This window comes from Mytilus californianus, unplaced genomic scaffold (assembly GCF_021869535.1).
Source record: "Mytilus californianus isolate M0D057914Y unplaced genomic scaffold, xbMytCali1.0.p SCAF_7, whole genome shotgun sequence".
NCBI lineage: Eukaryota > Metazoa > Mollusca > Bivalvia > Mytilida > Mytilidae > Mytilus > Mytilus californianus.
In genome coordinates, this window is record NW_026262723.1 from 79,012,573 (window position 1) to 79,039,785 (window position 27,213).

General features: G+C 32.5%; 1 protein-coding gene and 1 long non-coding RNA gene across 6 annotated transcripts in view; one reads left to right on the forward strand and one right to left on the reverse strand.

The window, feature by feature from the left end:
• LOC127708950 (uncharacterized) overlaps positions 1-24,739 on the reverse strand; it is a 172,971-nt gene extending 148,232 nt beyond the window's left edge. For 2 of the 5 annotated variants that reach the window (XM_052214161.1, XM_052214160.1), the window contains exon 1: positions 24,321-24,734. The gene's annotated coding sequence lies outside the window, so the exon portion shown is untranslated. Of the gene's footprint in view, positions 1-2,077; positions 2,172-7,907; positions 8,021-24,320 lie in introns of those variants that run through there. The other 3 variants (XM_052214155.1, XM_052214165.1, XM_052214163.1) reach the window with 3 other exon arrangements.
• Positions 41-5,358, forward strand: LOC127708953 (uncharacterized). The gene is made up of 3 exons (XR_007985446.1): positions 41-416; positions 1,245-1,313; positions 5,174-5,358. It is a non-coding gene; the product is annotated as an uncharacterized LOC127708953 (long non-coding RNA).
• Positions 24,740-27,213: the final 2,474 nt, after the last annotated feature.

Sequence of the window (27,213 nt, forward strand, 5' to 3'; positions counted from 1 at the left end):
TATAAAGTATAAAATATCTTGCAAACTGAAAGTATAGATATTAGTAATGTCCGTAATGACTAAAAATACTTTTTAAAGAAATGATCTTAACAGATGTACATTTCGCGGAATATTACATTTCATGTAATTTCGTTTCATTAAAAAAAACGAAAGCTGGGGAAAATATTAGTATTTATTATTATATAATGCGGTTAATTTCTTTATTTTCAACAGATAAACAATATTTGTTCTCGGAATTTACAGCGTTCAACTTTTAGAAAATACAAAGTTCTGTCAACTGCAGGTTATCTCAAATATCAATTCTACCATTTCTTACAGTTACATTCTGGAATATGCACTTTCTTCGTAGTTATTCAGTAAACAATTATTGTGAAGCTCAATATTTATATCTTGATGTAAATGAAAGCATATGTGTTGTAAGTATTCTACGTTTAAAGTTTATTATACTGTAAAATTAATAATTTTAGAATTTTAAGATATGAACAGTAACATACCTTCAATTTATTCTACAGTTCTTCCTGAAAAAAATCGGTTAATGATACCATTCCAGAGATTAACATCTCAAAACAAAATGTCAGAAAACATTTTAAAAAAAAATCTTTCAACAATGAAACTTAATATGTAGGGCGCTGGGCACAGAACAGGCGGCGTTGCAAGAAAGTGATAGAAGCAGGGATTCAAATCCAGCTGAGGAAAAAACTAAACATTTCTACCTCAACTTTTGAAGATCTACCATTTGATACAAGATCTACTGTATATTGAAATATTGATTACAAAATGTATCAATACTGTTCAACATCAATAGTTTCATATATACTTATAGTTCTAAGTATTATTGAATTCTTATAAAGAATTTCTTACAAACTGAAAGTATAGGAATTAGGTTTGCCCATAATGACATAAAAATGAATCTTATAAAAATCATCTGAAAAAATGTACATTTCGCGGAATATTAAATTTTTTGTTATATCGTTTCATTTAAAAACGAAAGCTCGTGGGACATATGATTAAATAGTACTAATATTGAATGCGGTTTATTTTTGTTTTCACAACACATAAATAATCTTTGTTCTCGGAATTTATAGCGTCATACTTTTTGAAAATATAAAGTTCTGTCAACTGTCACAGTGGTTTGTCTCCACTATCGATTTTGTCAATTCGAACAACGAAGTTTTCGAATTGTAAATAGTTACATCTGCCTATATTCGTCTTCGGGATTTTAATTTACACGATTAATATTTCAGTAAAGAATATTTTCAAAGCTCAACATTTATAGCTCACTGCTTCGGATTTTCAATGAATACATCCTTTTTGTAAGTATTCTAGATTTTAAGTTTTATATACTGTGACATTTATAATTTTATATTTTTTTTATTATGAAAAGTTGCATATTTTCCTGCTATTCAAAAGTCGTTTAATTATTTCATTCAAAAGATAAATATCTCAAAAAGATATGTCAGACAAAATTAAATAAAAATATCGCGACAATGTAACACATTTAACCAAGTAACAAAATAAAAAAAAAGTAATACTGCTGGTATTTTTTCATGAATTTTAATTTAATTATTAAAATAGTTTGAGGCCAATAATATATATTATCCCAATTAATATGTACTTAATGACGGTCATTGGTTTATATTATAATGAGGATGCCATATTTCCTTGTCAGCATATCCTATTTAATCATGTAAGCTTCGAACAAAGTTTTGAATTTTAAATGTTGACAATTTACTCTATAAGAATTTCTTTTCACTTGTCTACTATTTTTTTGTAAAACACCCCTGAAAAACATTGAGGTTTATCAAAATAAAATAAACGAAAAATATTCACTTATTATTCAAATATAATCAAAGCATTTTCCCTGCTATTACTTTTTCCTGAGCAAAAAAAAAAATGCATAAAGTTAACTATGTATACAATGAGACCACTGCAAACTATATTCATGGGAAGCCATTTTATTGACATATTTAATAAAAGATAGAAGTAATATAAAGTTTTACCACGATTCCTTCCCTTTAAGTTGCTGCATACTTACAAAATTGCAATTGTTAAATAATAATAAAAAAGTGGTACTTACATTAGAATACAATTGAAATTGTTGTCATTTAGGGTCAATAAAAGCTAGAAGGCGACGTTTTCTGTGTTGAAATGACACGAACTGATTCGGTAGTTTCCGTCATTTGCACACGAATATATATACAAAAACCACGTCGGCGATACATTGGACAGCCAAGTAATAGTTTAAAATTAGCATATGAATGTATCTTTCTCTTAAAAAAAAACTGTGCATATAGAGTCTGGGCTATAATGTGATCGTTGGTCGGTTATGCTGTCATTGTTATTTTTGTTTCATTAACCAAATACCGTTCTGACATGACAGTCAACATGTACTCTCATACCGCGTTACAGTGAAACAGCTTTTTAGCATCTTAACAATTAGCTCATTTTAGGAATCTTTTGGTTAACTGCAATCAAATAATTGCTGCTGAGTTTTGAAAGCCCTTTTTAAAATAAATAAATAAGTGAAGTTTTCTTTTATACTCAGTCCGTCACCTTTATCCCATAATTTGCCTTTCATTTTTTGTCAGTAAGGATAGTTCTATATTTCTCAAGATTTTTATGAAATTTCACTCGTTAATATATTCGCATACAAAGTTCATTGAAATGCAAAAAATTACGCATTCAGGTACCTAATGGGGATTCGGTGCTTGGAGATTTTTCCACAAGACTTAAACGTCTTGGTAGGATCCCGTTAGACGATGTGCTTATAGTAGTGCAAAATACAACTACCTTCTAAAAGTATAACTGATAGTCCCTCCTGGTCCAATCATTTTTAAATGAATATTAAGAGATAAATACACATACAATGAATGTAATACTTTTCTCAAGTTGTGCAATTGAGTCCAAATATCTTTTGCATACAGCAAGCTCTACATTGGTAGGGGTAGGGACAACGTTTGAATAAATTAGAGTATAAACATTTAAAAAGTTAAATTTGCTAAAGAAAATGGACAATATGACCTAATGGGATACCTTCTGTCAAATGATTTGTGTCGAGTTTTGAAGCCTAGAAAATATCAATGAAAACGCACAAAAGTATCTTTATATATCTGTAAATTTCTTTTGAAGCTTATAATTCCTGTTTTGGAAAGTCGATACACTTTTTTGGGGTAGGAATTTAGCAATTTTGACTCCCAAAATGTTATTTGGAAATTTATTTATATATTTCTGATATATGTATAACGTTTATACTTCTTGAGATATGGTGAAAAAAGACTGCGACTAAAATTTGAAAATATATAAACATCGACAAAAGGATCAACACTTTTTTTTCAAAAGCACTTTATTGCGTTTATAAGATATAGCATTGTTACTGAATTTTCAGTTTAATTGATATAAAGTTTATAGGAATTTGGTTTAATTTTTGAACCTATGAAAAAAATGTAAAAATATAAAACTTTTGTAGAAAATTTAAGGAAAAGGTGAGAACCACTATTATTTTTCTGCAATTTGCACGGCCGCAATTTTTTTCAATTTCACCTAATTTTAGTTACAAAAAAACAATTATATATATCAAGATTTTAAGGTGGTACTGGTTTTTCTTGCAAAATGTCATAACAATGTTCAAGATTACTAATATATCCTTTGTTGATCAGAGGGTTTTTTCTACAAATACTTTCTACAAAGATTCTATTAGCCTAAAAAGTCTTGGTAGGCCCAAAAAAGTAATTATTATTGCTAAATGAAGATAACATTTTATAAATTTCTTGCGTCTGAATGGATTTTCTTGATTTACCCGTATTTTCACTCCAAATATAAAGTAAAACCTTTGGGACAGGTGTTTCCAAAACCCCAAAATAATAGGTGTTGGGGAGGTTTAGTGTATGTTATTTTTTAAATTTTCGACTTAAAGTATGCACCATGTCTTCCATTTATTCTTTAACAACGTACTACACAATTCTTTTTTATAAATTGTTGTAAAACAATTTTTTTTAAAATGTGTTTTACAATTGTTGTTGCGCAAGGAGCAGATGACGCACTCGTCCTCCAATCAATGAGAGTATACATTTGTAGGAATGAATATAACGATGTGTAAACATTAAACTCGTTCTTAAAATATCGTGAAACATATATAAAATATTAAAATTAATCTGAATCGACTAATCTGGAAATCGTCAAAATGAAGGAACCTTAATTTCATCAGTGGTATAAAACAAATATGTGTTTTAATGAAAACATTTTTGAGTTATCCCCACGCATATGACCAGTATGACAAAATTGCTTAGTTTTAACAATTAAATTCCTTTTTCTTTCAATACTTACTGGCCACTGAAATAACTGCAGATTTCAATTGAATTTTACGATGAATCTTCATGAAACCTGTTTGAAGTGTTGGTCATGATTTTCGTGTTATTGTGAGTGGCAGTGTCCAAACAACATGTGTACATTAGCTAGCTTCCTGCAGTAAAAGATCACAATTTGTCCTTGTTTTCTCAAATATATGCCGTTTTTACATTTTTTGGTTGAAGCGGTCATCCTGTTTGTAGCTGCACTTTGCAGGTTTATATTGAACTTTTTTGTGTTACATAAGGTCTTGATAGACACAGAGGGATTTTTGTGCGCACGTAAAACTGGTTTAACCACATGGTGTGTCTGTATCAGTTTAATGAGAGACAGGCTATCTGGACCATGTGTTGTTTGTTGTTGTCTGTCTGTCTGTTGTATTGTGCAGTATTTTTGGAAATTCCTGTTATCCCTTTAAAAGTATTGTTGAGTTATTTAGAGAGTTGTCCAATCAGACAAATAACGATATACTATATCATTAAGTCCGTCTTCGATAGCCTTATACAATAAGTGAACATTTTATATAAAAAAACGTTAATAGATAAAAGAAGATGTGGAATGAGTACCAATGAGACAACTCTCCATCCAAGTCAAAATTTATAAAAGTAAACCATTATAGGTCACAGTACGGTCTTCAACACGGAGCCTTGGCTCACACCGAACAGTAAGCTATAAAGGGCCCCAAAAAATACTAGTGTAAAACCATTCAAAACGGGAAAACCAACGGTCTAATCTATATAAAAAACGAGAAACGAGAAACACTTATGAACCACATCAACAAACGACAACTAATGTTTGTTTTGTAACAACATTGTATCTATTTACACAGTAACGACAGCTTTGTTCCTGGTCGTGGACATGCTAGCAGTTAAATGAGATTCTGATTTTACAAATGCAAAGTGATGTGAAAAGAAAGCTTGACAGAAAGATTTTGGTAGATTTTGACAGCAGTACTATTCAAACTGAGATATATAAATTGTATTTTGTTGTAACTAAAATCTAAACATTAAAAAAAAAAATTCAAATGACTAAATGAATGCCTGTCTTTAATATTCCAAATTATTAATGTTTCAGGGAGAAACGTGTTAATACAATTGAAAACATTTATGCTGGGTTGGAGCTCAACTTACTTTTAAATTGCAAATAAAAGTGTTCAGCATGACTAAAATCAAATGAAGATAAAGTACTAATACTATGGCCCCCTTTTTTAAATTTTAGATATGATTAATGTTTGAATGATATACATTTTAAGTAATGTAGTTTCAATCTGTTTATGAAATCTTATTTACTGATGTTATTCAGTTATACTTTACAGTTTTCTTTCAAACTTTTTGTTAAACATACATGATTTAACAATTAGTTAAGAAATAAGATAAATCTTAATGTAATTTTAACCATACCTGCTTGTATAATCAACTTCTGCGGAGCTACATTTATTGTCGAAGTTTGAAAAAATGTCAATGTAAAAAAAAAGACTTTTCCTCGTCAATGTGTTAGCTAAAAAAAATTCAGCATGCCAAGACCGAAATAAAAGCAGACAATATATTTGATGTTAAGGCATTATCTAGCAAACCTTTTAATTGAGGAAAGTGTTAAAATGTCAAAATTAAATTGAAAGCCATCAAGTCTTGATATTTATTATTCGAATAATTCTGCTGACGGTAAATCGAAAATTAGTTGACAACTGGTATTTTCCAATTCATGCACAATTCTTGTTAAAAAAAGTTTGAATAAGCCATTTTTACATTTTGTAAATATATTTTGCAGATAATTTTATTTATAGTAAAGCAGCCATTGGTTTTCTTGTTTGAATCGTTTTGTCATGTCGGGGTCTTTACTAGCTGACTATACGTCTAATTGGAAATCAGGTTCATACAACATCTTCCTTTTTATAATGTTAGTTCGACAGTGATAAAAATTAAACTTTAACGAAAGGGACTACCTACATTTGTAGTAGTCAATAACATTTCCTAACATTAAGTTTTTAGCCAGCATTCATGTACCTGCAGAGAAGATTTTATTGAATAAATTTGTAATCCTTCAATTTTATTTAAGGGTGTTCGCTAATGAAATTAGACGAACTATTTTTTCAATAGATAATGTACAAAATAAATATGAAAATAAGAAGATGTGGTATGATTGCCAAAGAGACAACTCTCCACCAGAGACTAAATGACGTAGAATTCATTATAAGTCATCATATCACGGAAAGATATACTAGTAGACGGGTCTTTTGCAATTTAACAAAACCAACACCGTATAATGATCTATAAAGTACCGAGCATGCATAAGTGTGATATATTTCAAACGAGAAAAAAAATCAATGGCTTGATTTATGCAAAAAACCATAATTTTAAAACATTTTGTTAGACATGATTGTGCTTAGTATAAACCTTTTAAAATTCAAAATGAATTTCTTGGAAATATCAGAAGTGTTAACGAAATACTATTGAAAACAAGCAATGCAGATAGAGAGCTTCCCGTAGGTAACAGTTAGTTGGCTGCATATCATGGAAGATACCGCAGGGATATTCAAACTCATGTCGATGACGAACTGACAACTCCATGGCAACAAAACGAGAAAAAAAAACAAGACAAACAACAGTATACAAAACACAACACAGAAACCAATGACTGAGCAACACAAACCACACCAAAATCCGTAGGCGATCTCAGGTGCTTCAGAAGGGTAAGAAGATCCTGCTACACGTGTGGTACCCGTCGTGTTACTCATATAGGTACAAACTCGGTAACAAGTTTAATTCGTTGATGTCACATTTAAGAATAAGAGGACGGGATTGTGGTTCTGACAATTAGAAAATATCCGTTGTTATCTGTGAAATACATATTCCATATCGGTCAACCGACTCGTGAATGCGTCCATAAAATTGTGGAAGGAATGACTTCATCTTTGTCATTTGGAACCATTGGTTTGATAGCTTCCTTGTAAGCAGCAACCCTCTATCAAGGAAATCATGATATGAACTGCAAGCTCTATATTATCGTATTAAATGGGAGATATATACTTCATTATGCAGGCGCTGAAGGAAGGTTTTTACGTAGGAATGAAAAGTTCACAAGTAGGAAGTTGAAATCACCTCTTTTGTCGTAAAGTATTGTTTTCAGCCGACCCTCATTGTCAATTTCAAGATGTATGTAAAGATATGAGGCAAACTTAACTGTATCTGTTAAGTTTGATTCAACATAGTCACCAAACTTTGAATGATTTAGTACTTTAGTGCGAGGAATTGAAAGAATGATTCTGCAAAGATGCCTACTTGCGTACGTTCAAATTTGTGTACCAATCTACTTTGGTAGCCTAATATATGAATTGTTCAATATGATGTAATATTTGAATTGCACGAAATGACACTCAACAGTAAACCAAGAAATAAAAATTGTAAATAGATACCAATGTTTTCACATTAATCATAAAAAGGTAATATCGTGTATGAACTGTGAAGGACGATTACTGCACATTATGTCGCCATTTATTGATCGGAAAATTCGAAACCACCAAGGCAAATATAAAATTGTATTCATTAAGATTTATAAAGATTTACCTGTTACAGATGTATTTCCGAAAATGGTGTTTAACATATTAAAGTAAATCAATACATGTAATTCTAGTACACGCAGTCATGATTTTCTGTAATATATGATTGCGAAATCTACGAGGAACCAAATATCGGTAGCTATTTATAGTTTTTATTTCTTGTTAAATATTATATTATCATTAAATGAAACTTGATATTTATGTGGTAATGTTTATTGGAAAAAGGTGTCACTGAACTTGTAATCAGTATAAGAATGTCCTAAATATATAAGCCCCCTTCCCCGGCTCATCCGTCAGTGAATGATTATAACAGGATTTTTGGTGCTCAAGAGTAAAAAGGGGAAATGGTGAGATAAACTCAAAAGCAAAATATTCCTTAACCTGCCTCAATATACGTTTATGAATGCATTTTGTCCTTGGTGAGGAACTTAAAAATATATACACTCAAAGTTTAATAAGTTCAGCTAGATCTAAATAAAAATATTTTCTTTTTGCATATAATTATAAAAGATAAGTTTTTCTAAATATGAAAAAGTAAAAATATATGGTATACCTAAATGAGACGGCATATTCAACGACATAAACAAACAAACAAAACGGTATCAACAGAGTTTTTCTTGTTGTTGAAGGCTATACGGTAGTTGTCTCAATGGCAATCATACCACATCTCCTTATTTTGATATTAGACAAATTTCTAAATAATACCTTAGATGATCTAAATCGCCAGGCGACTAGAATTGTTTTGAATAAATTAAAACTGCCATTGACACCAATTTTACTTAAGAACACAAAACATTAAAAATATACTTAAGACGACCACTAAACATGTAAAACTAGCTTTATCAGATCGCAATTATTAATCTCGTTCATCAGAGTCTCGTTCTACAGAATAACATAAGGTACATGGGGAAGAACGTATAAATATAATACCAGTATATACCATGGGTTAAAGCAAATGGTGATAAATCATGCCGTATTAAAGTGCTTGTAACCCCTGAAAGTACGAGTATAAGAAACGTAACATTTTACACTTCTCAGTTTCTCGTTCATGTACAACTGATTACATAAATGTATTTTGCAATAGAGTGAAAGAATAATATCATCTAAAGATTGACTCACATGCATGTAAAAACTGATTGTGTTAGCATATGCCACTAAAGAAAAAAAAATAGTGGAGAAATTAATAACCTCCTACACAATTTCTTGTTTATGCATTGGAAAGGATGTTAATATATATATTGGTTTGTAGTTTGACTTTCAAAATAAAACGCTAACAAAGACTACAAAAAAAAAACCGCATATCCTGGGTAGCTAACAGTGCACAACGTATAATGTTTGACACATCAATAAAAATGATATCTCAAGTTTCACAAATGTTAATAATATGATAAAGCTATATTTGAATGAAAAGAAGTTATGGGTTATACCAAACCCTCCGATAAAACCTTTTTTTTAATCAAACAATTAAACGCATGCTTCTTAGGTGAAGTGACTTTGTATTGTAGCACACCTTCTGTTGATTGATTGATTGTTTGTTGGTGTATAACGCCTCTTTAAACAATATTGGCTATATCGTGGCGGCCAGTTTTTATTAGTGGAGGAAGCCGAAGTGCACGGAGAGAACAACTGACTTTCGGAGGAAAAACTGACAATCCTAGTCATTTAAGATTAAAATCGAAAATACCTGCCACTTGCAGGGTTCAAACTCACAACATCAGTGTTGACAGACTAGTTATTATACCGTAGATAACCTATTTAAACACTCGGACATCACGACCCCTTCATCTTAGAAAATTGCAAAGATATAGTGAAGTGAACATTTAATTTCACCACTCTATATAAGTCCTCATTCTAGAAAAGGACGAAAGAGTGGTAAATTTGCAACCACAGTTACTTATGTAAATGCACATTTTTATGTAGATTGATTCAAAGCCTTTGTCCAACTGACATGTTGTAGATTTTTCGTTAGTCTAAACGTTTTTTAGTTATTTTAGTTTTTAGTTCTTTCTCAATGCCGTACGCTACAAGTTCTTTACATAGTCCTAGTAATGAACCTCTACGCATATCCACTATCTCCTTTATATCTTAACTGGCCCAATATGAGTTACCAGTATTTAGACATCAAAAACTTTGTCAAAACTTCATGAATTTTATGAAACTCGGAGCAGAAGTTTCTACATGATCAATTATCTGCAGCCAAAAAATAAAAGTATTTTTTTCCGTTTTCGTATATTTTATTGATAAATGAACTTAGTTTATTGCAGTTAATATCTAGATAGACTTTTTGGTTAAAGATTCTAAACTTGAGTAGCCATGTCAAATCTTGTTTCGGAATTATACAAAACTTGGACTAAAGCTTCTTCATAATCAAAAGATAGCACCTTGAGCAAAATTCAGGTTTTTTTTATTCACATGAAAAATGTGAAACAATTCAAATGATAAAACTAAAAGGCCTTATTTATATCAATACAATTTACGAAAACAAATATGACAGACATGAACCAAGGACAACTACTGAATTACAGGCTCCCGACTTGGGACAGGCACATAAAGAATGTGGCGTTGTTTTTAGCGCTAAACCCTCCTCGTTACCTGGGACATGTACAGTGCCCGGTGGTGTAAAAGCACAACATAAGAACTAAGTGTAAAAATAAGTTACAAATAACTTAACTCAATAGATCGGTACGAAACACAAAAAAGAAACAACTAACATAAAAGAAATAGACATAAAGCACCGATATAAAAGTACACACATTTACTGATAGCTAGTTCATAGCTAATTACAACCAATAAATATGTTCTATTAGATTAAAGTGGCGACCAGTACACTCTCAAAGGATTTAGAGCAAATACGTCATAAATAGTCGCATGACCTTGTGCAAGGTCAAAATATAAGTAAACAGTATCGACAAGATGTAGGATTATGAGCATCCATAACTATACATATATAGCAATATGTATATATCTAGTTTTAGCCCATTATTTTGAAAACCATTGTAGATAGAACAAAAATGTAAACAGCAAAAATAGTCGGCAATGCAAGATCTAAATAAAACCAATATGACTGAAACCATAAATCGGCTCCTTGCATTTTAATGTCCTAACATCATAATTTAATAGGAAACTGTTGTAGATGTACGGCGACTGTAAAATACAAAGCAATGTCACCAATATAAGATCGACTAAAGACAGAAGGATTTTTTACCTTGTAATGACGAGTTTTTTACCATATTTTTTTTCCCATTTTGCCAATTATTATTAAAGCTATAATAAATAGACAGAAATTGTAAACAACACAAAGATCATCTAGACATGATACACAAATGAGTCTCGTGTGACCAAAAACTGTTGATACAGCTAATTCGAGTTCTTTAATGTTGGTTTGTATCTCTAATAAATCATTGAAAACAAAGATGTATAAAGAAAAACAGCAGGCAACAAAAATGGAAAACCAGTAATTTGAGATCTACAAATCATTTGAGTGTATTAAATATTGTCATAATTGCTTAGCGGAGGGCCATTTTAGTTTGGGGAAAGGGTGTGGAGATTGGCATATTTTGAAAGAAAAAATATTCTGATTTCTGCGAAATTAAATATAATGATATTGGTGCTCTACAAAAATAAATTTAATGGCCTTGATTTCACTTGAATGAACTCGAAAAGATATATATTTGAAAATATATAATTTGTTTTATGGAAAAAAATAATCGCGAAAAGATGAAAATAAATATGACAGACATTAACCAAGGACAACTACTGAATTACAGGCTCCTGACTTGGGACAGGCACATAAAGAATGTGGCGTTGTTTTTTTCCAAGTGAGGTATTCAGGCTCTTAAGAGCCTCTTATATTCATACGTATTCTGAAAATTTTATGGCTACTTTTAAGTGATTTAGGTGTCAATCAAAAGGCGATGTGCGTCCCTACATTGACTGTATGTTTTCTACACTCATTGAATTATTTGCTTATATGTAATTTATCTCTTGTTCCACAGAAGAAGAAAAAAACTGTGACTGAATTCGAAATAGTATTGTTTAAAAAGACATTTATAAACTGCACATACTTAAGTTAATGGCATCTAACTGACAATATATTGGCTAACTCCTCAAATTCTCCGTTTGCTGAGTAAACGGTGTCTTTTCATTATAGTTATGCAAGGTGCAAAACAAATAAATAAAAACTAAATTTTTACCGAATTATGATAAATATTTATACCCGTAAGTGGCTTAGGTACATTTACGTAAAAACAAAACGCAGGCACGAACTACATCGTATAAAAGAAAGGAAAAAAAAAACCCCTACTAATTAATGATGATGATGTATGACTGTTAAACGTCTCATTGGCAATCATACCACACAACATTAAATAGAATGATAGTAAACAAAATGAACAATTTCGTGGCAAGTCTTGTTCTTCTTATGTAAAATGAAAGAGAAGATATTCTTCAAATCGATTTAAATTTAGGTGTCTTTGATGAGACTTTAGAAAAAGTTTCTCCCGTGCTATTCTGACATTCGTATTTTTGGTACGTTCTAATGACATGTTTTCGTACATTTCTTTCTCTGTTACCCACAACACTGCTCTTGTAATAAAGTTACAAGCATAATATTTTTCTTTTCAATTTCTTAACTTTTTCAGAATGCTTTGGAATCGTCTTCATGTGACTTCACCAAATGATTTTCAATTTAGTAGAGAAAATTGTTTTGAAAACAATTGTAAAGGTACTATACAACTAAGGTTGTTAAGTATGTTTACAGCGGCGCCTCATTATCAATTAACAGGTGCATTCAAAATCCTGAATAAGGTAACGAAATACCATCTTTTATTGATATTGAATGATATTGTTATTTTTTTATCTCCTTAGTTTACGCACTATAGAGATAACCTTTGCAAGCTTTATACTAAGTAAACGATGTTTTCTGTCAGCTATAAATGACAGACACTTATGTTATCATCGATTTTTTTATTTATTCTTTGTTGAACAATCTAAATACAAGTACTTGATTTTATCTGTATGTTACTTCCCTGTGACTGAAAGAAAAACATATCAATTTAAGTAGGAAAATGTTGTATGACTTCGGGCTACCAAGTTCTAAGGACAGTCAAATGGGAGGGGGGTTGACAAACGTACGAGTGCATTCAAGATTACTTAAAATAAATCCCTACTAGATGAGCTGTCGAATTCTTTTACTTGAAACTTTACGTAAAGAAATACCCCGCATAATTTTACAATACCTATCTGTTTAATAATTATAATACTGCGGACTACAAATTTTGGTAAAAATAGCATAGGTTACCCCCCGAAAATATGTTTTACGAAAACAATTGTATTAGTTTTGTAATATTTTGTTTAAGAATGTAGACTAGTGACAGCATGGAATAAAGCAGTAAGCTAAAAAAAATAAAATTGCGGTAGTTTGAAATTGAGCCAATTAGTTTTTACTGCCTAATCAGTTTACTATGTGCACAATGAAATACATCATAAGAATAATCTCTCAAAAAAGGTTATGAGTTCCTTATATATATATCTTCCCAAAATACACAAGGTTAATAACCCTGGTAGACCCATTGTATCCGCAAACGGCCACCCGACTGAGAAAATCTCATGTAGAAAATCTTCCTTCTCACATTCAAGACACAACAGATTATCTTCGTAAAATGGAATCCATGAACCCTCTTCCTCCGGAAACCCTCCTTGTCACTTTAGATGTCACCTCATTGTATACCAACATACCTCATGATGACAGAATACAATCGTGTAAGGAAATATGGGACTCTCGCAACACCTTAGAACCACCTACCGAATGTTTAGTCCAGCTGCTCACTCTGGTTCTGAAATGCAACAATTTCACCTTTAATGGTGAACATTACCTTCAGATAAACGGGACAGCGATGGGGACTAAAATGGCACCGTCATACGCCAATATTTTCATGGGAAAATTAGAGAAACAAATTATTTCAACATCTTTATCCAAACCTCTGTCTTTGGTCCGTTTCATCGATGATGTTGACATGAAATGGATTGAATCCCAACAAAAATTGGATGATTTTATCAGACATGCAAACAACGCCCACCAGTCAATTAAATTTACATATGAAATTTCCGACTCCAAAATATCTTTCTTAGACACTACTACATCATTAAGGACGGTGTAATATCAACAGATCTCTACTGTAAACCTACAGATAAACATCAGCACCTTTCTCCCCAAAGCTGTCACCCCAAACACTGTACAAAAAGTATCCCGTACAGTCAAGCTCTCAGAGTAAAGCGGATTTGCTCCTCTGAGGAGGCTGTCACTAAACGGTTACAGGAACTTCGCGGTTTTTTGACCAAACGAGGTTATAAGAAATTGGACATAGATAAGGGATTTGCGCGTGCTAATAACAACAGCTGCAATGACCTATTACAGTACAAACAGAAGAGGCGCAGCAAAATAGTTCCGTTTGTTTTAACATACAATCCCGCCTTTACTAACCTTTCACGTTTGATCCATGCCAATTGGCAAACTATTGCCAAGCACCCAAAATTGTCCAAGATCTTTCCCAATCCTCCTGTCTTAGCTTTTCGGAGACCAGCAAGTCTGAAAGACTTATTTGTGAGAGCTGACGTCTCCTCTAATAAAAGCTGTTCAACTGCAGGATGGTGCAAGTCGTGTGGTAACAGACGATATCTGACTTGCCAACAAATACTGAATACTCAAACATATTCTTGCCACTCCACTGGGTCTGTGTACTATTTTGTAATGTAACTTGCAAAACACAGAATGTTGTATACCTTCTTCAGTGTCGATGTGGCATGCAGTATATTGGCGAGACAGAACAGTCATTCAACAAACGCATGAATGGTCATCGAAGTGACTACACCTGCAAGCCCGACCTCCCCGTAAGTCGCCCAAGCTGATCTCAAAAACCTTACAATCACAATCATAGACCACAACGAGGGTTGGTCAAGGGCCGAAAGACTTGCTCGGGAAAGGTTTTGGATAAGAAAGCTAAGGACAGTTTCCCCAGAGGGCATAAATGAAAACATAGAATGAGTCACTCATTTTCCCTACCATCACTCATTTTCCTGACATCATTTGTTTCCAGTTACTCCGGCTTCCTTACTTGACTCTTACAGTTTTAAGGATTCTTTTGGAATTCTTTGAATTTTACTAGTTTAAATACCAGGGTTCTTTTCATTTGGTAGGGATGTACCAGTACGCATCCTGGTCCAATTATTTAACCTTAGCCTAAATTTACTATTATTTTTTCTTTTCATTATAAAACTGCTATTTATTTGGGATGATAAATACGCAGCCTCTGTTTGACATATTTTACCAGCTTATATCGACCAGTGCTGTTTTTTTGGGAATGTATTTACACGCAGTTGTTGTAACATCTTAACTGACGTCATTTTGGAATTTTAGAGTTGTGCCAGTTCATATCTCTAATTACTATTTTCATTTTAGGCATGTCTTTGAGTCGTTTTTTGGAAATTTTAAAAAATTTATTAGCGTCTCTACATATGATGTTCGGGTGAAACTGTTTCACTTTTTTTATTGTATAAAATTCAAGATTGCTATAGTTTAATAATCAGAATAGATTGATCTGATTCATTTTACATCGTGCTCATACTGATGAAGGATATCTGTTATCCGAAATATTTATAGTTACATTTGTTCGTTTATTGTCATTTTTTGTTGATGTTGTACCCTTTTAGACTGGTTATATATTATATTTTGTAGTGTACTGTATCATATTTATATGATCCATCGCCCCGTAAGATTTATCGTTGGCTATTATTCAGTCATTTTATATATATATATATATTCAGATATGTATTTGATCAATATTAAAGTAAATTTATATTCTCGAGATTCATGAAAAAATATGGAAATATTTATATATTATTTAGAGAGAAGGTATCTCACTTCGTACCTTATCACCTACTTTCCTACGTGAATCATAGGAGAAATCTCCAGTACAATTCGTAGAATATTTAATTTCTTTTTGGGTCGGTGGGCATGATTCATTTCCGCTATCATTCCTCTTTTAAAGCAGTCGGCACTTTTAATGAAATTCGACGTCTGTCGGCAGAACGGATCAATTTTGCTCGTCGTGTCGTCGTATTTTGATTCTTAAAGCTAGGTTCACACTGCCGATCAGATCAACTCGATGATCCCGATTGCCCAAATTATCTATTCGATGATCCCAACCAATTCAAGATCTCTACACGATCTCTACTCGACTAGCTAGACTAAATCAACTATACTAGATCTCAAACCGATCTCGACCAGACAAGATCGACCTGATCGTATAGGGGTCGTAGGGATAATCGACAATTGGTCGGGTATGCACAATTTCAGTATTAAAACGTCTGATGTTTATGTCCCCGCCGCAACGGAGGGGACATTTAAGTGTTACCCTTGTCCGTCTGTACGTCCGTCCGTACGTACGTCCCGAAATTGGTTTCCGTTCTCTAACTTTAGTTTGCCTCAACCAAAAATGTCATGAAACTCATACTAAATGCTTATTACCACAACACAGAGATCAAGTTTGAATTTGGGTGGTGTCACTTTTACCGTTCTAGAGTTTTGCCCTTTTACAAATAGAAAAATTTCTGAATTTTTCGTTTCCGTTCTTTAACTTAAGTTTGACTCAACCAAATGTTACGAAACTGATACACAATGCTTACATTGTATTACCACAAAACTCAGATCCAGTTGGAATTTGGGTAGGTCACTTTTACCGTTCTAGAGTTATGTCCCTTTATAACGTTATTACAAGCGGGGGCATCATCTGTGCCGTTATCATTCAGTATATCACAGAAGCTCTGAGTAAAATCATACATGTAAAATATCTATATGGAGATAGATCAGTTGCATTTGTGGGCAAGGTGGTTAGAGCTTCAGAGGGACCGGTTCACAGCTTTGACAGAACTTGAAGAGGAACTTGAAGAGGAGCTGCCTTTAATTAAGTAAGTTATAAAATATCATAATCTTAACGTACATCTTTTGCTGTTTGAGGGTATCAATTTTTATCTCTTTTTCAAAACAATTTTTCATCATGGTATCCCCTTTTTAGTCTCTACCGGTACTGATGAAATGCAAAAGATAAGGAACTCTGTTGATTTAATTTAACAACGGAATTTCAATTGTTTAATTGTAAATAATTTGCGAAAAAAAAAACAACAAAAGTTATCAATAACTTGTGATAATAGAGTTGCATTTGAATATAATTTGTATAACTACACATTGTTTGTTTTTACTGTGCAGACTTTCCCGTGCAAGGCGAGTGGTGTAAAACGCATTTGGTATCCTTGCCATGCGGTTTCAAGGCCTGCTTGGCTGCTTGAATCAGTCTCCATAGACCATTGATTCCATCATTCTTGCATGAATTACACAGCATAATCTTCACAGAAATTGAAATCCTTCTATCGTACGCCAGGCCATCGAAAATGAGAATGAGCACAATCAATTACAAAATGGTGAATGGCGTCAGGGAAGGCAGATGGCAGATGATGATCATACCCATGGAAGGAATGATGTAACATGGGTCCGTCTAAGAGACTATCGTTAGCACTATTTCAACTCACCAGCAGGTTCTGAATCAGTTGAGTGGCAAGAGAGTATTTATTTAGTTCAGCAGTGGAATTATACTGTTACTTGTAGTTTCACCGTTACACCGCCGATGTAGATATTTTAGTATGACATCTTGTTCTCATGTGTTATAAAATTGCCAAGAGTGTTTTGAAATAAAGAATTATGTTTTGTTTAGGTTCAAAGTTAATTCTTGCTTTGGTATATGTTTTGCCTTTTTTCTGCGTTTTAAAAAAAATTGTAGTTTCTTGATTGCAGGTTTATAAGGAGATCTTTAGAGTTAAGGAAATCCTTAAAATAATAATAATAATAATAATAATGTCATTGATATCAATTTGAACTATTTGTATTTTCATTTATAAAGTTGACTCTTTTTTTTTCTTGAAAATGACACCACCAAATGAGACTTGTCACCGGATTGGTACCTATGCTAAGTAATACGACGGGTGCAACGTGAAGTACAGGATCTGCTTACCCTTCCGGAGTACATGAGTTCACTCCAGCAAGTTATAAGAGTTGATCAGATCTGCACACCATTTTAAGGAATCTTGTAGCAGTAATGTGAACTCGTGTAAGACCGAGTAGAGATTAAAAAGTGGTCGAATTTGGTCGAGTAGAGATCGGGTATTGGTCGAGTTGGTCTGGGATAAAAAACAATAGTAGTCGCAGTGATCGGGAAGCGATCGGGCAATGATCGAGTTAATCTGAACCACACATGAAACAGGATGGCGTTGGTCGGGAAGCAATCGGATATTGATCGAGAAAAGGTCGATGATTGAGTACTGATCGGTTAAATATTTGTATTCCGACCAAACTCGATCTCTGCACGATCTTTTCCCGATCAATTCGACCGCTACTCGACGAATTCACGATCTCTTCTCAGACTCAAGTGATTGGCTTCTCGATCCCTACTCGAACATTTTTGACATGTCAAAAATTGTCCGGTAGAAAGTCAGTGCGATGACGAGCTAGGTAGACCACCCCGAACATTCTTGTCGAACGAGTCAGACCAGTTTCCCGATCGCTTAATCTGTCTTGATCGGGCTTGATCGAGTTGATCTGATCGGTAGTATGAACCTAGCTTAAATGACGGAAGTATTGTATGGGCGACAACTATAATTCCGATAAGATAAGCTGGTTCTCGGCTGACTACTACACTTTGTTTGAGTGTAGCGTAATACAAGCGGATTCCAGTTAAACCTGATGATAGCGTTTCTTTGTTTACATTAAAAATGACGTCACAACTAAAATCCTAAACAACAGGACCAACATCGGAAACGTTTCCGTATTTCCGTTTCCTTTTCAACAGATTCTGAAGTCAATTCAAAAAATGATTTATACGGACTTCGTCCCCTTTCACAGGTAACACCTGCCTCATATTACTTTATATTGTTATGATGTACTCTCGTACCTTATCGTGCTGCACAATAACGTTCGGGACATTTATTTCAGGGAACCGGATTTGGCGCGGAATTCCTGACTAGACGCCATCTAAATAACTATCGACATGACCCATGAAAACTGTTGATGCCATGCAATCCTGCTATAATTATTAGTATAATGTAGAATCCGCGTTTGACTGAACACCAAATAGTATCAGGTCACGGTTAAAAGGAAGTTATGGCCACGTCACGTTAACACATTTAGCATTCTAAAACATATGTGAAAAATTACCTCTTTGGGAGTAAACGTGTAATTTTAAGAGCAAAAATTCAAAAAAACAAAGTAATATGAGTAGCATATTACTGAATTGACATACAAACGTTTCTTTTTTTATTACGAAGTGTTGGCAAATAATTCAATGTAATAAAAATCTCACAAAAAATACTTAAAATATTTATAACTAATTTATATTTAAACTGCATACGGACAACGTACATACTAACAAAATACATTATAAATAAAGATAATTAAAATAAATTACATATGTATTGAAAATGCATAATTAACAGAATTTTTTTAAACTTTTGATGTCTAAACCATTTATTTTAGAAATCCCGCTGGGGTCTTACTTTAATTTTAGCTTGATTTGGACAAGGTGGAAAAGTTTAAGCACTCTCAAATGATTAAACACAGTTACAAAGTCTTGCATCTAAACTATCAAGCTATATATTAGATTTTCTCTTTACTAATGTCTTTTAGGTTCAAATATTTTCTGTTTTTATAGGTTTAATAGACTATTTTAAATTACCGACTTTTGACTCCGAAGTTTATATTTTTTCGACAGGTTACCTACTCTGTGGTAGGACATCCTGGTACCAAGTCAAGTAAGAGCAACGTAAAGAAGTAAAATATAACTTTCAATCGGTACAATTTTGGGGAAAATGAACTGCTATATATTTTCTTACACGACAAAATCATCGGAAAACAGTAAACTTTCCTCTCAAATTACACCGATAATAATATGTTTGATTTTACTTATTTTGGTTGCTCTTACTTGACCAAGTACCAGAATGTCCTACCACAGAAAAGGTAACCTGTCGAAAAAATATAAACTTCGGAGTCAAAAGTCGGTAATATGAAAATAGTCTATAGCTTTGTGTATTGAACTGTTGGTGTTTTACCTTTTTATCTTGTTCTTTTGACCATTTCTTTAATTTCTACTGTATTCTTGTAAGCACTCGACAAATTTATTTTATATCTATACTATATGCTCTGTATGCTATTATTGTTATAGAAGGCTCTATATATATATATATATTTTCAATTTAGACTTGCTTATATTTTTTCGTTTGGGCTTGTATTATATTTGCCTTCGGGTTTATATGATCCGTTCATCCTATTTTGACTCCTCAACATTCAAGAGTCTATCCTAAATTGAGGTAAATTATATGGCCTTCCAAATACCGTTTCGATTCCTAACATCACTGAAGAGACATTAATTGTCGAAATCCGGATATGGTGTACAAAAATATTTGCACCTTTTGTTTGCGGTATACCATCTTTTCTGCTAGTTTATTGTTTTCTGTTTGGTATTAAATTTATAATCAAGATCCATTTATTACACCGGGTGATCCGTTTATTTGGCAATCGCCAATGGCAGTCAGCAGGGTTTAAGAACATTTGTTGTTCGACCTGTTAGTCAAATGCGTTTTGTTAAAATATACTTTTTCACTTTTTTGGTCTTTTGGAAAATGTTGTTTGTGCTGTATTTAGACCCCTCTAACAAGAAATTTGTTTTGCATGCTAACGTATAAAAATTGCGGTTTTTATCCAACGCAATCATAGGTTTGAACGTTGTTTTCAATTTAGACTTGCTTATATATATTGTTATGTTTTGAACTTAAAAAATTGTACTTTAAAGTAATTTTAGTACTAACAGTCCTTTAATTAGCAGTGATCTAAAACTAAGTGTAATGTCCCACTTCCCTATTGTGACAAAATTGGCAAGATTGTGTTATTGTATGACAAGCAGTTCATCCAAGTAAATATTATGTTTTCAAAATAAAGAAAAAATTAGATTTCACAAAACATGTATTTCTCTGTATGCACAACGTACGTATGACTTATAAATGTTACTAACTCGTGTCTTAAGAATAATTGAATCTATTATGTAGATAATTAACATATGTTGATTTGATTGCTGATCAGTAAATTAAGTTACATTGTGTGGCCTTGACTTGTTTCATGTTTATGTTACATTTAGTGACCTTTACTTGTTTTTAGCTTGGTCTTTATGTAATTCCCACATAACAACCATCTCGATACAGTTTACTACTACTGGGTGTTTAACGACCTTGACTACCCATGAGGGTGTCGCACGGTCGGTAATTTTATACGTAGACATATTTAGAACATGACATATGTTATAGACATACGTCTCTTGTTTAAGATCTCATGGTTACTACGAGATGACTTTTGATAGTTTGGGTCGTTGGGTTGTCGTAAAACTAACGTACGTATTATTCACCACATCTTTTTATATCTCTATTTATTCATTCGGAACTATATAATATGTCTTATTTAAAGCACAAATTTTAATTTGCTTCACCCATAACAACCAAAACATATAAACATTTCGATTTAGTCCTTCTAAGCCAAAAAAGTTAAAATCTAATATAATTGCTGATTTATAATATTTATTCGTTGTTTGTCCACAAATATACATAAATTCATGTATAAAAGAGATGAGGGGTACACATTGTAAAGGGAACAAAATCCTGACGTCACTAATCTAGATGTCAACATATAGTCTTAAAAAATACTGATGTCTATGCAATATGTCCTCTAAATTGAATGTGTGAATAAATCAAAAAAATGACTGCCTGAAATCACCCATCTATCTACATCAAATCCTCAAAATCACAGAAAAACAAAACATTAAGATATAATAAATGGCATGCAAACACTTATGATATAGATTTTAAAAATATAAACGTCAATTAAGGTATTTTTGTGTTTGTTTTTCTTGTTTTCGGATCTCTATATTGAAACGAAATGCTTTGTATTGTACATGCACTTTAAAAAAATGTATACAATTTATAAAATATAACCGAAATCACAGTATTGATTTTTAATAGTCTTTACATACTTGAGCAAATTTCAAAACAAGATTTAAATGATCGATAGAAAATATCTAAGCTTTAATTGGTGTTTCTGTGACTATAGGGCGTCATTTATATTTTTACTTATAAGACATAATTCCGATTATACTTTAATCGCCCAAGGTTCTTGGGTCAATATATTCTAAAATTTACTACCAACAAGATCAGCTTTATTCATTTTACTCAGTCAAGTCACCCAAACACTATAGCTATATACTGTGTAACATATATCGGTCAATAATACTTGGAGTGGCAAAACCCCCTGTATCATTATTCAATAAGGTCAAAAGAAGTGAGTGTAAAAAAAAAGAAAGGAAAATATGAAAAGAAAAAATGACAGTGAGTCAAATAAAATACCGAAATGCCGTTCGTTTGTCAATGTGCACCAATGACCAACTGACAATGATGTAAACAACTATAAGTCAGCGTACGGCCTCCACCAATGAGCATAACACATATCGTATAGTAAGCAATAACAGGCCCGAGAAAGAAGAGTGTGTACCAATTCAAATAAGGAGGTTAAGCATTAAACGGTAATTTGTTTATTTTTCCAATGAATTTGAATTGCAATCAGACTTTGTTACATACACACCTGTTATCTAACAATAAGCTAATGAAGTAAAGTGTTATCAGCTTACTAGGTAACATCCGCAGATGTGTGACCTCTGTTTAGTGCAGTCTAATGTATGTTAGATATTTAGTAATACATAGATAGATAAAGATAGATCAATAGAGGACCCATATTGATTATGTTTTAATGTTGTACAATGCATAATACAAGTTGCTTTGCATATCATGCACCACACTTAATGGTGTAAAAAGTTCGATTATAAATTCCCGGTAATAAGTAACAAATGTTTTATTATGTATACCCATCACATATCTTGTTGGAGATGTCATTTAATTTTATTTCTTATGTTTCAATGTTTACTTGTTTTTTTTTCTGAAATATGACTTTTACGAGAAACTTTTTCCGAATGCTCATTCGAGTATAAAAAGTATGTCAAATTGTTAAGGGATATGTCTTGATTTTAAAAAATGCTCCCTAACCGGCGTGTGTCTAAATCCGGTTGAGATTCAAATTTTTATATCATTGGAAGGTTTCATATTCTTTGCAGCTTTCTCATGTTGAGTACATTTGATAACAGTTTGGAGTTAATTCATAGCTGGAGAGAAAAAAAACTACCTGCAAAACCCATTAATAAGTAAAATAATAGTTACAAAATCATTTCGAGTTACGTTCGCTTTATATCTACCCTTGTGTGATCGTGTCCTTTTTTCGGCCAAAAAATCTTATCCCAGTGCTTTGAAATGATCCAAGTATGCAAATAATTATATATGATCTATAGCATCATTTTATACGACCAAATATGTGACAACTCAGTGCAGATAGTCTACATCGGCTTATCCCGTGTTATAATGGACTAGCAACACAAATTACATATCTTCTTCCGATAAGCGGTCCCAGTCAACTGGTTGACTATTCTGCAACATTTTTGGAGTATACATACTTCGTCTGACTGAAATTTAGCCTAAACTTTTAGATCTGCTATTTTTGTCCTCCCCTCCGCGAGATTTAAACACGCGTTTAAACAAATGCTTATGAGAGCTTGTTGCAACTCCCTTTGCATTGTTCCATGCGCCATAGACAATGTATATGTACACAGAAAGTCTACATACACTTTTAATATAATTAATCTTTTATCTTTAATGTAAATATAAAAACAAATGTAAATTTGTTTATTATCCAGACAACTTCCGAAATATGTTTAAGAGGTTTAAATAATTTATACTGTAAAGTATTTCATGATATCTAACATGTCTAACTAGACAAGATCAATAACAGACACTTCACATTAAACACATGTGCAGTAAAGTAAATATTCCGTACAGACTCAAACAGTTTCTAGCAAGACTCTAACAATATATGATATTTCATTTATAAATGTGACATATTGATCTTTGCATGTATTGTGACATGAAGGTATACAAATTATAATTGCAAATTATGTCACACATAAAAACGCACTGCTAACTCAATCTATATCACAAAAAGATTACCGGGACAGAAAATCAGTGTATTTTGCATGTAAATACCGATGATTCCGATCTCAAGGCAGAAGCACCACAACTAGTCGGTATGGAAAAGCTGTCAATCCCGAGTGTCAATAAACCAAGGAAAAAAAACAGACTCATTTTTCATCAATGCTTATAATTATATAAATACATTTTAAATATTCATTTACAAGTAATAATATTTAAACATGTTAAATTTAAATATGCTCCCTACCTTGCACTGTTAATTCTTCGACATCAATCCGTACAATGTTTGGGAATCCCCATGTTTTTATATATGCAATGTTTTAATATATTTTAGGGAATCCTCTGATCCTATGATACTTTGATTAACACTAAATTTCCTCAGCAAGACTCCTACATATATTATTCAAAACTTTACGATTTCCGAAAACGCGTGCTACCAGATATCATTCCCGGAAGAAAATTACTACTATCAAGTCGGTCACACTTTAATAATATCATTTGCGTGTCAATAATTTGTAAATATGACATAAAGGATATAGATCACTGATAGATCGACTCGAGACGGTACATATTGAATTAGATTTCAATGATTACAATAATTATTGGACTTCAAAAAGTAAATGAAAACAGTAGCACATATACTTCAGTAGATCAAAGCTATTTTTAACATATTAACAAGGTCAGGAAACATTTATTTATAAACGCTATACTAGGAAATCCAGAAATGAAAAAAAACCAGCTACGTCATGAGCTCATGATACATGCTTCGTCTCCTTTTTCGAAATGGAACTTACTTCTCCAACTAAGACACATATATTAATTTGAAAAATTGCCCATCAATTTGTCTTAAACATTCAATATCAGGAATGACATCAGCAAAGATTATCAAAATCGAAAGAATATATACTTTCATCATCCTTACATTGTAAAAACCATGTATCAAATCCACTAGGAAACACCGTATAACGAAAATATGAATCTTTACAAAAAAGACTTCAGCCTTAAATAGAGAGGGTAAAAGTCGAAAAGGGGTCAATCAATATATAAAACTTATAAACATTGTCTTTATTTTAATTTATATTGTCATGTCACACTTAAAACAGACAAAATAATATCTACTTCAAGGATTGATAGCTAAACTGTACCACTAATGAGATGACCTCAGTTCTACTTTGTGAACTTTCATTTTGTTTACTGTACGTGTAGCAATACCAGCGGCATCTGCAAAAGAAGTTTGTATCTAACAGTTATTCTAGTTCTTGTGTTTTCTATTAGGAGAGTTTGCTTACAATTCATCGACTGAAACCAGGTTCATTCAGGGTAATTAGAATTCATATCTTCTAAAGTAAAACCAATACATTACCTAATTGTGGTCATGTTTTACTATTTAACAATAAGGAATCTTTCCGACCCTCTAATGAACTCAAAAACTTGTCTAAAGATATTTTCATTTTGATCTCGAGTAAGTAAATAACTGTCCGAGGTTAATAGTTCTATCTTGAATGACAGTCATTTTGGGAGCCAGATAAAATTTCATATGTCTAAATGAAAATAAACTTTAGTTACAGTTCAAAAAGAAATGTTGCAAGTCTTCACGAGAGCTTTTCAACAAAGGGTTCCTAAATGGTAATGCTAAAGTCATCATTCGAAAAAAAATTACAATCACAATCTTCATGCTATTTGGGTTTCTGGCACATAAGCAGAAATATTTTAAAATATTGCAATGATATTTTTTTTTTACTTTTTATACATAGAATTGAGAATGGAAACGAGGAATGTGTCAAAGGGAAAACAACCCGACCAAATTGTTGAAAACAGCCCAAAGCCACCAATGGGTTTCAACGCAGCGAGAAAATTCCGCACCCGAAGGCGGGCTTCAGCTGGCCCTAAGCAATAATGTACACTAGTAAAGCGAAATAGACGCCTCACTAAACTATAAATGAACCAAAAATTAAAAAAAAACCAAACACACACACAAGACTAATAAAGGCTACAGGTTCCAAACTTTGGACAGACGGATAAATGCAGCGGGGTTAAACATGTTTTGTGATTGCAATCCTCCCCCTATACCCATAGACAATATGGAATAAACAAACACACAGCAATACAAACAGTAAAACTCAGTTTAAAAGAAGTCCGAGTCAGATGTTAAAATAGGTAACAGAAACTACGCAAAATGACAATGATCAACATAAATTAACAAAGGACTACTATCAGTTACTAACATGCCAGCTCCAAGCCCAAATTAAAGTGATCAAAAGATAATGTCTTCATCAAATGAAAATCAAACACGATTCCTCCCGTTAGGGGTTTGGTATCATGCCATCATAAATTATACGAGAAGAACATAACCCGAATCATGCCAACAACTGGTCTCAGAATAAATGTGTTTATTTCGAAGCAAATACCATATGAGTGAATCTATACTAATCCCAAAAAATACCATCGTTAATGACTTGACAACAGTATCGTAACTATACCCCTCCTGAATAAGTCTGTTTAAAGGTAAGGTTAGCCTTTGAGGTGAATAACGACTTTTTGTGCTTTGTATAGAATATCACCATAAAAGATGGGATGTGAAATACTTGAACGTATAAAATATCTGTACGTTGATTTATATTTACGAATGATGTCCTTTTGTAGTAAAATTTTTGACAAGTGCGAGTTCGTATGTAACTACTGCAAAGTTTTCATTAAGATGGTCTGTGACCTTATAAACTTGATTTTAATGTCACTTTGTTTAAATCTTTGGAATACATTTTAGTTTGTTTTGAGATACATACCTGTATAACTCAACATTTAAAATATTAACAAGAAGGACAATGTCATATAACATCGCATGACATTGGTATATCAAAATAAGTATTAAATGCATAAATTGAATCTTATACCAATAAAAGTAACCAACTTTACATACACATATATTTCTGGACTAATAGCAATATTCCAGGAATACGGTTTCACAGAGGAATATACAATCTTTGGATCTGCATCTTACCGTATAATATACTTTCTCCAGACTTTTAAGAATTAATAGAACATGGATTTGTTGAACTATGGACAATACAGCCATATAATCTCTTGGGTAACAGAGCGCATCATTCATAACATATTGTGTCACGTTGATCTTCATACAATAA